Source organism: Ascaphus truei, chromosome 12 (genome assembly GCF_040206685.1).
Source record: "Ascaphus truei isolate aAscTru1 chromosome 12, aAscTru1.hap1, whole genome shotgun sequence".
NCBI lineage: Eukaryota > Metazoa > Chordata > Amphibia > Anura > Ascaphidae > Ascaphus > Ascaphus truei.
In genome coordinates this window covers 15,149,907-15,166,138 of record NC_134494.1, presented here as the reverse complement: position 1 = coordinate 15,166,138, position 16,232 = coordinate 15,149,907, and the positions used below count along the sequence as shown (strand labels likewise).

The 16,232-nt window shown below is 51.2% G+C and overlaps 1 long non-coding RNA gene across 2 annotated transcripts in view; it reads left to right on the top strand.

Annotated features, from left to right (window-relative positions):
* The window catches only part of LOC142463914 (uncharacterized), a 69,636-nt gene that overhangs the window by 41,107 nt on the left and 12,297 nt on the right, over positions 1–16,232 (top strand). The window contains exon 2 of one of the 2 annotated variants that reach the window (XR_012787538.1): positions 3,609–3,656. The exons of the other annotated variant lie outside the window; for it this stretch is intronic. This is a non-coding gene — a long non-coding RNA (uncharacterized LOC142463914). The remainder of the gene's footprint in view (positions 1–3,608; positions 3,657–16,232) is intronic. 2 annotated transcript variants of the gene reach the window in all.

Below are 16,232 nucleotides of genomic sequence, written 5' to 3'. Positions count from 1 at the left end.
CCAGTACCAGCAACGGATTTAAAAAATGTCCACCCCATGTGCATTTGCCGCACTCTCGGGCCTATCGGCCTGATGGGAAGGCACTTACATGTGTCCTGCCGCCTCCTTGCTGCCGTCCTACATCTTCTTTAGAATCCCAGCGTCACCATGGCAATGCGGCGTCAAATGATGCCGCGGGGTCATGTGATGTCACGTCACATGACCCCTGCGGCAACATTTGATGCTGGCAAAAAGGTAAGGGGGGCACGGGCACCGGGGGGAGCAGGCAGCTCCAAAGTTTTGTGCTCTAGACATCCAACAGCTGTATTCTTACTCAGGGGTGCGCAAAGTGGGGGGCGTGAGAATTTCTGGGGGGGGGGGGGCACGGCCGTTAAAGAAGTCCCGCGCTTCTCCAGAAGACATTAAAATTAAATGCCGGGAATCGCTTGAGGCCTCTGTAAAACTCCCTGACCTCACTTACCTTCCAGCGACGCGTCGTCATGGCAACCCGGGGTCATGTGGCATTGCCATGGCAACGTGACGTCACATGACCCCGCTGTGTAATTTGACGCTGGAGCCATGCAGGAGGGGGAGAGCAGGGGAAGACCAGGCAGGGGGAGGGGGGGCGCAGTACGAAAGCTTTGTGCACCCCTGTTCTAACTTTAAGTCTAAACACACCTCTTTTACTTAAAATACTTCACCTATAATAAGATCTACAAAAGGTTCTTTGCCTGTCAGAGTAAAATCGAGTATTCAGCGTAGTCTGTATTAAAGAAGAATGGTTGCAAATCAGAATAATTCATATTCTGGATTCAAACCCAATACAATATAATAATGTAACTGAACTGGCAATCTTACAGCTGTCATTTACCGCTGCGCCTTTTCCAAGTTGCCTCCACAATATCTTGCGTCAGCCGAGAGTTCCTGCACCTTTATTTTTAGGACTCTAGCACTGTGATGTCAGCTGTGTCCGTGGTCCGTTAGCAGTGGGTGCCACGAGCCACAGCAACACTGGGGGTTCCCAACGTGGTACGGGACAGTCTGGGCTACTTCTGTTGCGTTTATAACTGGTTTGTTGTCACATGAAAGCTGGGACCTTATTCCTCCACATCATTGTCACGCTCTGTGAGGCATTCTTCCCACAGCTCGTGGGTGTCAGTAACACGTTCGGCTTTGATTTTGGATTCAGCATGTCTCCTCATGTCGTTTTCCTGAAAGATACAAATGTCCAGAGGGAAAGCGTGTTGCAATATACAGTCCTGCTGTCTATACAATAATTACACATGGGAAGAATGAGTTGTCCATAATTGCTTGCACCAAGCAATCAAATAATTTAATAACCCATCAGAAGCTTCAGTACACAATGTTTTACAGCTAACTGTATACATTATCTAAAAATGTATTCCTTAACACACGGCTTCCCTTCCCAGCGACAAATTATTGCAGTAATTAAACTCTCTGCCCTGTCCCCCCTGCACTGCATACAGTATATAGTATACTGTAAAATTCATGTAGCACACCATCTACTCGGGCCGCCAACAGAAATCGTGGGGCCCAGGACAAATATTTTAAGCAGGGCTCCCCTCCCCCTCCCCGTGTCGGCGGTATTGCGAGCCCCCCCCCCCCCCATTTTCCCCTTCCCATGTATTTCTCTCCCTTCCATCTCATCCCCTCTCACTCTCCCGCATCCCATGTATTTCTCTCCCCTGCGTCTCATCCTTACTTCTCTTTTCCTCACTCATCCCCTCTCCTCTCCCTCCGTCAATTACCCCACGCTCACTCATTCTCTCCCCCCCTCACACAATTCCCCCAACAAAATATATACAAAAAACTTCTCACCCCCAAATACATACTAAAAATCCCCACCCCCCCAAATATATACAACCTCCCCCACCTCCCCATGCATACAAAAAACCCACCTACCCAATACATATAAAAAAAATACATATGACGCCCCCATACATACGCACACGCACACATATACACACACAGCATATAAAATAAAACAACTCTCCCCAATACAATAAAAAATACCCCAACCCATATAAAAATACCTCCAAATCTCCAAAAATTATAAAAATTCCCTCAGGTCTCCCAATACATATAAAAATACCCCCAAGCCCCCCAATACATATACAAATTCCCCCAAGCCCCCCAATACATATAAAAGACCCCCAAGCCCCCCAATACATATAAAAGACCCCCACTCCCCAATACATATAAAAAGACCCCCACTCCCCCCAATACATATATAAAAAAGTAGACATACCTTGGGGATCGTCGGGACCGCTGGGTGCGGGGTCTGGTGGCCGGTGGAGGGGTCTAAAGAGCCGCCTGGCTGGGGAGGGCACTGGGGGGAAGGATCCTAGTAGGGCCTGGGACTGAGGGGTGGGGAAGAATGTAGGGCGGTAGGGCCTGGATGGGGGAGCCGAGGGGATGCCGGTAGGGGCCTGGGGACGGTGGGTGGGGAGTGCGTGGGTGAAGGCCCGGCTGCCCGTTCCCTATCTGCAGGGGGAGCCGAGGGGATGATGGTGGGGGTGGGATGACGGTGGGGGTGGGATGATGGTGGGGACGGGATGACGATGGGGGCAGAGGGCTGAGGAGCATGGCAGTGGAGAGCACGGGTGAAGGCCCGGCCGCCCGGGCCCCTACTGCAGGGGGTGCCGAGGGGATGATGGTGGGGGGGCTGGGGATGCTGGGAGGGGCTGAAGTGCGTGGCTGGGGACTCGGGGAGAGCGCAGGTTAAGACCCGGCCGTCCGGGCCCCTACTGCAGGGGGAGCAAAATGACGGCCATTTTTTTCAGACACTTTTTTTTGACACGGGCCCGGCGGGCTACCTGAGTCACCAGGCCCGGGATGCCAAAACCGGCAGCCCCCCCCCCTGATGGCAGCTCTGCCATCTACAATTAACAAACAGTGTCATTTCAGCAGCATGCTCTACAGGATAGAGTGAAAACAGTAAGTTTACCTTTAACCACAATGGGCCCTGCACAATTCCTTAAAATTACTCCCCAAACATGCTGTAAAACAAATACTTTGCATCAGGGAGCTGTACCTTCAGGGCAGTGTTCCTTTCTTTCATCCCACTGGCAACTGCCACGCTGGGGACAGAACCACTTCAGAGACAGACACATGCAGCCCTTTACGTTTTGAATCAGTGGAGGACTTTATGTCTGACAACTCCATGTACTAGTGTGCTCACATCCTAACTCCTAGAGGTCACTCCATCTACAGGCCCTGGACCATTGTGTTCTAGCACACCCTGTGCAGCAACTACCAGAATTCTACCTTGGCCTGACATCGCCCCGTCTTTCACACTTTCTGACCTACTGGCCACTTTCCAACAGCATAGCACGGGAAAGGCAGGGGCCTCCGACAGGTGGGGGGGGGGGAGGGAATAGTTTTTCTGGGGTTGGTGGTAATTGTATTTGGGGGTGGTGGTAATTATATTTGAGTGGGTCATTGTATCTGTGTAGATTTAGCGGTAATTGTATCTGGGGGGCAGGAGTGTAGTAATGTATGCATCTGGGGGAGGCAGCAGCAGCTGGGGACAGCCAGGGCCTGGCTACGGCAACCATAGGTAAATGGTTATTATATCTGGGGGTGATAGTGGTGTCTGTATCTTGCAGAGGCTGCAGCACCTGGGAAGAGCTGGGACCTGGTGGCAGAAACCAGAGGTTGGTAATTGTGTGTGTGTGTGTGTGGGGGGGGGGGGGGGGGCGGGAGGGGGAAGGGGTTGAATCTGAGGGAGTGGGGAGGGGGGTATTTGTACCTGGTGGGTGTTGATAGTTTTTAACGGGGGGGGGGCTGATTGTAACGGGGGGGAGGGCTGGTGGTTTTTACTTGGGGTAGGGGCTATTTGTTTTTATCTGGGAGGACTGTTTGTTTGTACCTAGGGGGCATGTGTTTTTACCTGTGGGTGTAGTGGTGTCTGTACTTGAAGGAGACGACAGGAGATGGGGAGAGCCGGGGTCCGGCGGTGGCACCCAGTGGTAAGTGGTAATTGTACCAGGGGGAAGGGGGGGTGTAGTGTGAATAAATCCGGGGAGTGGGGGTGTGTACTCTGACTCGTTGCCTGTCAGAGTAAATTTGAGTATTCAACGTAGTCTGTATTAAAGAAGAATTGTTGCAAATCAGAATAATTCATATACAGTATGTGGCATTTGTTCTCATATTCCAGATTCAAAATCAATATAATATAATAATGTAACTGAACTGGCAATCTTACAGCTGTCATTACCGCTGTGCCTTTTCCAAGTTGCCTCCACAATATCTTACGTCAGCCGAGAGTTCCTGCACCTTTATTTTTAGGACTCTAGCACTGTGATATCAGCTGTGTCCGTGGTCCGTCAGCAGAGGGTGACACAAGCCACAGCAACACTGGGGGTTCCCAACGTGGTACGGGACAGTCTGCGCTATTTCTGTTGCGTTTATTAACGGGTTTGTTGTCAAATTGTAGTGGTGTCTGTATTTAGTGGGGTAGTCTTGTATTGGGAGGGTGTATTGTGTGTGTATTGGGGGGGGGGGGTTGTGTGGGCAGCGTGGGAGGGGGAATTATATGGGTGTTTGGGGGGAATAGAGTGTGTGGCTGGGGGAGGAGGGGAAATGAGTGTGAGGAGGGAGCGGGATTGAGTGAGATGGAGTAATTGAGTGATAGCGGGGGGGGGGGGGGGAGAGAGAGAGAGAGGAGAGGGAGAGTGTGTGAGGAAGAGATCCTGGAGGTTGGGCTGTTGCTAACAGACAAAAAGGGGAGAACACTCACCTTGAGAGGTAAAGCTTATTTCTTCTGTAATATTTTGAACATTATGGGGCTTATGCACTAAGCACGAGAAAAAAAAATCGGCAGGATTTTTAAATCGCCATTTTTGGCAGTGTGGCTATCACGTTATGCAGAAAGGCCCGAATGCCATTTGCAAAAATGGCGAGTAGCCGGCGGCAATAGGATCAGCCCTCCAAATCTTGCCGGGAAATTTTTTTCCATTTAAATTTTAATAATAGTGCAGATGAGCAGGGGTTCTCAGGAGCAGAACCGCGTTGGTTTCAGGTTCGAGGACCCCCTGCTTTTTTATGGAGTGCCGGAATCTCCTATGCTTTGGATTCCCATGGTCATGTGACGCGGGACATTTAAATGCATAGGAGATACCGGCACCCCAAAACGAAGCCTGTATCCTTGGACCTCAAATCAATGCGGTTCTACTCTCCTGGGCTGAACTGCTTTGATTTCAGAGTGACATAACCGGGTGACTAAATTACCAGGGCCTGTATCTCGGGAAGCAGGGGGTCCCCGAGGCTGAAATCAAAGCGGTTCAGCTCAGGAGACCCCCTGCTCCTGCACACTATTAAAAAATTACATTAAAGCAGCTTCATTACCTTAGCAGCTAACTGCTATAGCAATGACGGGGTTAAACACCAGTGCCAGGCTTATTGTGGCTAGCGGCGGTAGGTGAAGGTGGCATTTGGCCCTTGGTGGGTGTTTAGGCCTTGCGAGGGGGTTGCGGGTGGACTTAACCCCTTCATTACCTTAGCGGTTAATACTGCTAGCGGGTAATGAATGGATTAACCCCTCCCGTTACCCACCCGGTAGGACTAAACACCCATCCTTGGGGCTACTACCTCCTTCACCCACCGCCGCTAGCCACAATAAATACAAATACAAACAGCCCCACTACCCACCTCCTAGGCTCCAAATAAACCATTACAATATCTAATAAACACCAATACACAACCCACCCCCTGTGCCCCCACATACTGTAAAATGTCTGAGTCATCCCCACAGGTATCTGGGGGCCCTCGGGTGGTTCCCACGCTTGTATGGGGGGTCCTTGGGTGGTTCCCACAGGTGTCTGGGCCCCCACAGCAGTGGGGCCCCCAGTTCTTCCCCGTGGGTCCTAAGGTGGTACCCGTGGGCATCTAGGGGTCCACAGGTAGTCCTTGTGGGTGTCGGGGGGTCCTCGGGTGTTCCCCGTGGGTCCCCGCTAGCCTACGGTACCAATCCTGTATTTAAAAAAAACAAAAACATGGCCTACATTTAAATCAATACAGCCCCCCCCCCCCCCCAAACACATACAGTACAGTAATGGGCAAAATAACTACAGCTCAACCCCGTTATAGCACGATCCGCTATATACGCGAATCCGCTTATAACGCAGTGTGAACGTGGCTCCCAATTTGTTTTGGGCAAACTTCCAGGGTTTGTTAAGAGGAATGTCCGGACACACACACCTGAACCCCATTATGACGCTATCTGTTACAATGCGAATCCGCTTATAACGCGATGTAAGCGTGGCTCCCAATTTTCGTATTTATGAATACCGGTACTTTACAACACGATTATTGGTACAGTAGCTTAAATACTTTATTGTACAATGCATACAATTGACATTATTTCTAACGTGTTCCGCTTTTAACGTGATGTGATTCTTTGGACCCCAAGCAAAGCATTATAAGCGGGTTGAGCTGTATATATATATATATATATATATATATATATATATATATATATATATATATATATATATATATATATATATATATATGTACAGCTAAACCCCGTTATAGCGTGGTCCTCGGGGTCCCCCCGAGACCACCGCGTTAGTAACGGGGTCGCGAAAAAAACAAAATGGCCGCCGCAAAAAAAAAATAAAAAAAAATAATGGCCGCCGTGATCTGGGACTCCGCGCTGCCGAAGGGGGAGAGCTGAGATAACTCCCAGAGCCCAGCGTCGAAATGGCAGGCCCCCTTCCCCCCACCTTCCCCCCCCCCACTCCCAGCAGCACTTACCCTTACCCAGCATCTGCAGCAGTTGATCTGTGCAGAGAAGCTGCGAGGGGGAGGAGAGCTAACGGGATGTAAGCAGTTGATCTGTGCAGAGAAGCTGCGAGGGGGAGGAGAGCTAACGGGATGTAAGCTGTTTCTGAGTTCCTGGCCAGGGATCAGCGTCGCACCAAACCACAGCAGCACCCCTCCCTTCCCAAACCACAGCACCCCCCCCCCCCACACACACACAACCCCCCCCCCCCCCCACAGCAGCACTTACCCAGCATCTGCAACAGTTGATCTGTGCAGAGAAGCTGCGAGGGGGAGGAGAGCTCACGCAGCCTTTGCTGGGATGTCAGTTGTTTCGGAGTTCCTCGGCCAGGGATCAGCTCCCTTCAATCCTCCCCCACAGCAACAGAGATACAGGCAGGGAGAGGGGGCTCTCCCTGAGCCCAGCGGCAGGCCCAAAACAGTGTGCTGTGAGAGTGTGCTGTGAGAGTGTGCTGTGAGAGTGTGCGCAGTGAGAGTGTGCGCAGTGAGAGTGTGCGCAGTGTGCAGTGAGAGTGTGTGCTGTGAGCAGTGTGCAGTAAGTGCTGGGAGTGTGTGCAGTGAGCAGTGTGTGTAGTGAGAGTGTGTGCAGTGAGAGTGTGTGCAGTGAGTGTGTGCAGTGAGTGTGTGCAGTGAGTGTGTGCAGTGAGTGTGCTGTGAGAGTGTGCTGTGAGAGTGTGCTGTGAGAGTGTGCGCAGTGAGAGTGTGCGCAGTGTGCAGTGAGAGTGTGTGCTGTGAGCAGTGTGCAGTAAGTGCTGGGAGTGTGTGCAGTGAGCAGTGTGTGTAGTGAGAGTGTGTGCAGTGAGAGTGTGTGCAGTGAGTGTGTGCAGTGAGTGTGTGCAGTGAGTGTGTGCAGTGAGTGTGTGCAGTGAGTGTGTGCAGGGAGTGTGTGCAGGGAGTGTGTGCAGGGAGTGTGTGCAGTGTGCAGTGTAGTAGTGTGCAGTGGGCAGTGTGCAAAAAAAAATGTAAAAAACATTTTTTTTACATTTAAAGAAAAAAACAAACAAAAAAAACGGGAGCCACGTGAAAACCGTGTTATAAGCGGATTCGCATTATAATGTGTCGCACTGTAACAGGGTTTAGCTGTATATTTATATATATATACACACACACACACACACACACATGCACACACACACACACACAGTTGTGTGAAAAAGAAAGTATACCCTCTTTGAATTCTATGGTTTTACATATCAGGACATTATAACAATCATCTGTTCCTTAGCAGGTCTAAAAATTAGGTATATACAACCTCAGATGAACAACACGACATTACACAGTGTCATGATTTGTTTAACAAAAATAAAGCCAAAATAGAGAAGCCATATGTGAAAAACTAAGTATACCTTATGATTCTGTAACGGGTGCTCCCTCTGGCCTGACCCACCCAATCTCATATTGGCCCGTGTAGTCTAACCAGTCTCCCATTACAAGGCGTGTGTGGTGGTGCACCTGCAAGCAACAGGACTCTTGAGTCTCCCGCTTGGTGTTATTAGGGGATGTCATCAGGACAGGTAGCTGAGGTAGTGGTTACGAGTCCAACTTACATCATGTGCAGCGCCTCCACCTCATCAGGATCTGTGCTTCCGCAGGGAGATGGTCCTGGTGAGGAACTCCTTCTTGGTGCCATCCACTGTTGAGTAATCTCACACTCACACAGTGGGGTTCTTTTTCTCAAGGACATCTTTATTGAATACAGGGATGTAGCAGACTGCCCCATGCAGCTGCCGGCTCTAGCCGCACATCTCTCCGTGCTGTCCCTTTGCCAGGTACGCCCTCCCGTATTGAAGTGGAATTCCCTCTCTCCTAGGGAGATCACCGCTGTGCCAGGTCCCTGGACACAGTATGGCGTAGACAAAACTTAGTCGATCACTTTGCTACCGCTAGTTACTGCACTAGGGTCACAAAAGTGATTCTCCAACCTTGTACCTTCTGGTTACTATTTCTCAACCAACAACAACACTAACTGTCAGTGTTGTGCCCTTTATACTCCAGGGGGCAGGCGCATCTCTGAGGTCACTATCCAGGGACTCAGAGCATACAGCCACTCCCATCCTTACACAGGGCACCACACTAGGGTGTGAGGGAAAACCTCCATAACTACTGTGAGCAGGCCTGTATTTACCAGGACTTACTGCCAACAGGGAAGATGTATGCAGTCATTATTATGCATGGCTACATACTCCCCCTGGTTGATACCCACCGTCCCGGCTGGGACCTAAATTTGGTGTTCCTTGCGCCAGGAAACACTGCAAAAGAACACACAAATAACATAGCAAACATCATCACATGAACATAATAATGTAGGCTTAGTACACTCACTGACCAGCAGAGAGCGCTAAAGAAAACAACAGACCACTCTATTGGATACTCAATAATAGTGCCGAGGATCGGGCTTCTTCACCTCTCGCCCCGCGGCATCATGTACAGTCACGCTGTATTCTCTGGGTACTCCTCGCTCATTGCAGTATACCACCTTGTGCATATATACACTGCGCCCTATCTTCCATACCCTCATCAATTGAGCTACCCTCTGCTCGGCCTGTATCCCTTTTATGGCTCCCCCTCTCTCCACGATATAATACTGTATATCAGTTTTGAGCCATCTCTCCCTATTCTCCTCGATCTCTCGCATTAGAGGTTCAGGGACATAAGGGTAATCAAGCCCATGGGACTTCCTATACTTCGCCGCAATAGCCCGTTCAGCTCGACACGACCTGGTCAAGCCACCTTGCCCAGCCGCCCCGGGCAACACCCATGACAGGGGCTCATCCGTTTCTACCGGATCATCCAACCCTGCGGACCCTTTAGGAATAATAAGGCCTGCCTGGATCCGATCCCACCTTACCCTTAGGGCCCTAAGGTATGACTCATCGTCAAAGTCACCGGCAGCCCACCAGTGATCAACCACCCCTTCCCTCTCTAAAATAAAGCGAGTACGGTCGAACCATGATACATAGCCCTCGTACAACGGGGCCCACCACCTAGTTTCCTTCCGTTCCTCGGAGCTAGGATCGGTACTCTCTTCTATGGACTCCTCATCAGGCCCACCAGAAGACACCCCAGATGTACCTTCAGATCTCTCATTAACCCTTTTATACTGAGAGGTATTTCGTACGGTAATACTAAGCCCACTAGGGCAATCGCTGGATACCGACACTTGCCGGGACATACTCCCTCCTCCCTCCGACCCATCATCTGACGTACCCAAGTCCAGGCTTCCAGTCCGATCATCGGAAGGACCCCGTGACTCCCCGGACAACCCTAAGCTAGAACTGGACCCAAATAAAATAGTGACGGGTACAGGGGCTTTAACTAGGGCCCTGGGGTAACCTTGGGTGTGGACGGGGTTTGGGGACGGGACCGAACAGTAGGTACTGACAGGGTTTCGACCTGCTCTCCAGTGATACCTGTCTTAACGTCGCCACAAAGTCCATCTTTATCTTCAACAGCTGAGCTTCTGGGGTTGCAGTTTAAACGTCCGTTCCCCCTGGTAGTAGGGGGTCGTTTCCCGCTGCTTGACCTCAGAGGCGGCACCATCTCCCACTCGTGGCCTCCCTGGTCCGCCTGAACCACCTCCGCACACGCACGTGCTGCGACGCCATCTTGGGATGGATCCCCAATCGAGATCTCTTCCTCCACCAGGACATCCGGCAACGCCCGTCTGCTGCGCGATCCAGTCTGGCTCTGGACTCGCTCCTCCGGCTCTTCCTCCCCTCGGTTCTGCAACAGGCACGCTGTCTTAGTACCTCGCAGGGTCGGGGTTGATCGACCCGCCTCCAATCCACTAGTCACCACGGCAGTGGGACTCCGGCGATCGGGTGGTCGCGGTACAGGAGACACTCGACTCCGCGTCTCCATACCACGAGGAATTTCATCCCTCCATGGCGTACCAATGGTATGACAGTCTCGTCTGATGACTGTCTTACTCGCCAGCCTTGCACACTCCTCGTCCGAGGATTCCAGTTTGCAGTTCGGCCGAGGCATCCCAGTAGGAGACCGGCGATGGGCTCCTCGGTGATCACCTCTCCGATGGCTGAGTTTCTCTATCGGAAGCACCAATGATGGCTCCGACTCTGCGGGACTGGCACTCTTGTTCCAGAGAGCTCCCGGCTATTCTTCTCTTGGAATCGGGACATTCCCGGCCATTCCCACAGTTTGCACCGGTACGAATGTGGTCATTGGCCACATATACTGCAGTCCGCAGTGGGGGCATCGGGCCTCGCTGCCCACGGCTCCGCCCGGCAGTCTGCACTGCAGGCAAAGACACGCCACAGTCTCCACACCCTCCACACGGATTATCAGGAAGCCTCCTGGAGCTGAATAAGGGTGAGTGGAAATCGCAGGACCTTGGTCCACTTTGTCAGCAGTTTCAGCCATCTTTACCAGCGGGGGCACTCGTCTCAGAGGTCTATACTGGTCAATGGCTCTTCGCAACTGAAAGGCATGGGCTGATGTAGCAACCCTTCCTCCCATTTTCTCTGTCGACATCCGGTGAAACCGCAAACCACTCCCCCTGGTTGAAACTAGGGGGATGTCTCGTAGACTTGTAGGCTGACCCAGCACAGGTGCAGAGTGAGTCATAGTCCATGAGGGCGCGGCTCCAGCTTTCGCGCCAAACTCCTCAGCGGGGTGGAGTTTTCTGGTTGGCGCCAATCCTGGCCAACATTTAGCAGACTGCAAAGTTGCAAGACTTTCTGCAGCATGCCCACGCGGCGTCCCGGGGAAGCGGGAACCGCCATCTTGGTAAGCATTGTCTTTTCTGTCATTGAAGGCAGCATCTGGCTGTTTGTTAATTGGGGTATAACAAAGTCCATTTCGCTCTTCCCATCTCGCAAGACTATCATCCTCACTATTCTCAGGGGTATCTTCCCAAGAACATAGGCAGGACAAACACGGCGCAGCCACGGCTTTCACGCCATTCCACAACAAACTCACAAAAGTCTCTTCTGTAGCTTGTTCTTCGTCCACGCACAGTTCATATGCGTGTTCTTCTCTTGACCGCAATCCTGGACCTTCTGCTCTATGCAGATCCTCCATTCTTGTGGTTCTCTCTCTCCGCCATCCTGGACCTTCTGTTCTGTACAGATCCTCCATTCTGACAGGTCTCTCGTGATCGTTGAACACCGATTTTCTGTACGTGGAGCTCCGCTCTGCGGGGCAGCTACCACATCTGTACAATAAACATGCCTTGTGCACCACCTTGTGTACCTAACGTAGATCTGACTCGTGTTTGCACTACCTCAGGCTAGGCTCACTCTTTCTGTGTCTACTGTAACCCGTTCCTCCAGTCTGTGCTCCTTGGTAAGCGATCTGGAATGGAGACTAGAGTACTCTGGCTCTTCCATGCAGTACTTTAGGCGTCGACCTACTTTTGGCTAGCCTAGTGCGGACCCGTCCAGAATTCCTGCTCTCAGTTACCAGTTTACCCCTTAGGCGTCCCCCGCTAGCGCTACCTCAAGGCGACTAGAACAGCAATAGCCCCCGGCTCCAGACTCACTAACCCCTTACGGATCCCAAGGCGTCTTTGCGGCATGCAGCTCCAGCATCTCCCTGACTACCCCTGGCTCCGTCCCACGCAGCACAAAGTGGCAGCAGACACTCTCCCGGTTTCCTATTGTGTGCCTAGCAAAAGCCTGTCCTGTTGACAGGTATCTCAGCAGCGCCTCCAATTGTAACGGGTGCTCCCTCTGGCCTGACCCACCCAATCTCATATTGGCCCGTGTAGTCTAACCAGTCTCCCATTACAAGGCGTGTGTGGTGGTGCACCTGCAAGCAACAGGACTCTTGAGTCTCCTGCTTGGTGTTATTAGGGGATGTCATCAGGACAGGTAGCTGAGGTAGTGGGTACGAGTCCAACTTACATCATGTGCAGCGCCTCCACCTCATCAGGATCTGTGCTTCCGCAGGGAGATGGTCCTGGTGAGGAACTCCTTCTTGGTGCCATCCACTGTTGAGTAATCTCACACTCACACAGTGGGGTTCTTTTTCTCAAGGACATCTTTATTGAATACAGGGATGTAGCAGACTGCCCCATGCAGCTGCCGGCTCTAGCCGCACATCTCTCCGTGCTGTCCCTTTGCCAGGTACGCCCTCCCGTATTGAAGTGGAATTCCCTCTCTCCTAGGGAGATCACCGCTGTGCCAGGTCCCTGGACACAGTATGGCGTAGACAAAACTTAGTCGATCACTTTGCTACCGCTAGTTACTGCACTAGGGTCACAAAAGTGATTCTCCAACCTTGTACCTTCTGGTTACTATTTCTCAACCAACAACAACACTAACTGTCAGTGTTGTGCCCTTTATACTCCAGGGGGCAGGCGCATCTCTGAGGTCACTATCCAGGGACTCAGAGCATACAGCCACTCCCATCCTTACACAGGGCACCACACTAGGGTGTGAGGGAAAACCTCCATAACTACTGTGGGCAGGCCTGTATTTACCAGGACTTACTGCCAACAGGGAAGATGTATGCAGTCATTATTATGCATGGCTACAATTCAATAGCTTGTAGAACCACCTTTGGCAGCAATATCTTGAAGTAATCGTTTTCTGTATGACTTTATCAGTCTCTCACATCATTGTGGAGCAATTTTGGCCCACTCTTCTTTACAACGTTGCTTCAGTTCATTGAGGTTTGTGGGCATTTGTTTATGCACAGCTCTCTTAAGGTCCAGCCACATAATTTCAATCGGGTAGAGGTCTGGACTTTGACTGGGCCATTGCAACACCTTGATTCTTTTCTTTTTCAGCCATTCTGTTGTAGATTTTCTGGTGTGCTTGGGATCATTGTCCTGTTGCATTCATGGTCGACTCAATGACTGCAAGGTTCCCAGGTCCTGTGGCTGCAAAACAAACCCAAATCATCACCCCTCCACCACCGTGACAGTTGGTATGAGGTGTTTGTGCTGATATGCTGCGTTTTGGTTTTTGCCAAACGTGGCGCTGTGCATTATGGCCAAACATCTCCACTTTGGTCTCGTCTGTCCCCATAATGGGGCCTGTATCTCGGGAAGCAGGGTGTCCCCGGACCTGAAACCAACGCAGTTCTGCTCCTGAGATCCCCTGCTCATCTACACTACTATTAAAAATGAAATGAAAAAATAAAAATTTCCCGGCGAGATTTGCGCAGGATCTCTCTCTCTGCAGCAGTTAGAACTTGCCGGGTAAGGCCTTTTCGGAGGGCCGATCCTATTACTGCCGGCTACTCGCCATTTCTGCAAATGTTGTTATTTCTGGTATTTGGGCCTTTCTGCATACTGTGATAGCCACACTGCCAAAAATGGCGTTTTAAAAATCCTGGCGATTTTTTTTCCGCCCTTTACTGCATGAGGCCCTTAGACAGAACATTGCAGATCTATCAAGGTCATTGTTGGCTTTAGAGTGACATACGAACCAGCTCCCTGCTTGCTTAGGTGCTGAAGTTGGGAGGGCAACCTGATCCGGGTAGCGTCTGAGTGCCATGATGCATCTTCCATTTCTTAATGATGGACTTCACTGTGCTGAGGGATAATCAGTGCCTTTAAAATGTCTTTGTACCTTTCTCCTACTCTGTGCCTATCTTCAACTTTATCCCTGACTTATGAATGCTCCTTTGTCTTCTTGGTTGCTTTGTTGTATGATTATGTGAGTTGCAGCTTGAAAGTCATATGTAGCACGTGTCTCTCCCCCCCCCCTTCCTACAGGAGATTTGGTATCTACAGGGTGTGCCCTGGTGCTGTTTAGCTCACCTGTGGTCTTCCAGGAGGTCTGATGGTTCTGCTATTGGTATATGGGAGCAGCATCAGGGCAAGGGGTTGTTCTGGTGCAGCGCCTCCATACTATGGGGGTCGTGGCAGAGGCAGGATTGGTCCCCACAGACACATACTCGCTCCAGCAAGACACAGAGACTTTTGATGGTACAACTGGTCTTTATGCAACCTCCACATTCCCTGGAGCATAACCCAGGGTCTTGAGGCCCCAACAGCCCTTCCCCAGCTCCCTCACCCCCTGATGGGGCAAGGGGAATTATTCCCCCTCCACTAAGTGAGGGAAGACACACCCCCCCACAATTTGGTGGTGCCAGCTTTTATACATGAGGGAGGGGCTTGTAACCCTGCCCCATAACAGTGCAGGTCCAGGTGCTGACAGGCATCACACCATCTGCATGTGACCCAGTCAGTACCCTCCCCAAGTATGAAAGTCCAAACTGCCGGTAGGTAGGGTTTCCAGGTGGCTTGTCCAAAAATACTGGACACAATACAGGACCCCCCCGTCCCCCGAATACATATAAAATATACCCCCACCTCCCAGAATACATATAAAATATACCACCACCTACCCAATACATTATAAAATATACCACCACCTACCCAATACATTATAAAATATACCCCCACCTCCCCAATACATTTAAAAAATACCCCCACCTCCCCAATACATTTTAAAAATACCCACCTTCTCCCCAATACATTTAAAAAAATACCCCCACCTCCCCAATACATATACAATATACCTCCACCTCCCACCCATCATCACCACAGCTCATCCAGTCCCCCCATCATCATCTCCTCAGCTCACCCTGGCCCCCCATCACCTCATCTCATCCTGGCCCCCCATCACCTCATCCTGACCCCCCATCACCCCCAAATTATGTCCTTACCTTATTGCCAGGAAGGACACAGACTTCTCTGGGCCGCCGGGGTGTGGGTTCTGCCCCCGCTGTCCTCTGGTTGGCTCTTCGATCCTCCAATCAGGGACAGGCTGAACAGACACTCACATAGTGCTCCTGCCTGGCCACCGTCCGCCCCCACCTCCAATGTCGGCATTTCCAGCCCTCCGCCATCGCGCCGCCCTCGTGCTTGCGCTGCCAGCCCTCCGCCGCAAAAAATGGTAATACCGGACACACATGTGTCCGGTCTTACCTCTGATTTTATACCGGACAGGCATCGGAATTACCGGCCTGTCCAGTTGAAAACCGGACACCTGGCAACCCTACCGGTAGGCCTGCCGTGGTTATGAAAACAATGTAGCTATCCAGGCTGCAACTGCAAGCAAAGCCCTGTGCAGGAGTTTAACCCAAACACTGCCTGTTCCTATCAGGACTTATAGGACTTATAGTGTTGAGGCCTGTGGAAAGCTGTAGCCAGGGTAAGTGATTGTAGCCGAGGGGACAGGGGACAATACTTATTACTTAGGGCAGGGGTCTCTGGGCAGGTGGTAGGGATGGTAGAACTGGCAATATGGGCAGTAAGCGGTTGGGCTGGCACATTTTTGTCTTTGATTGGCTTAGCATCATCCACCTCCACAACTGGAGCAAGAACAGTGTCCTGAGCCCCAACCCTGTCAGTGGTGAAGTAGGACAGCTTTGGTGGGTCACTCTCTGTATCCATACAACAGACAGAGAAGCCCAATGCTACATCCAACATGACACAAATACACGGTAAAATACTTATATATTCTCTTGAA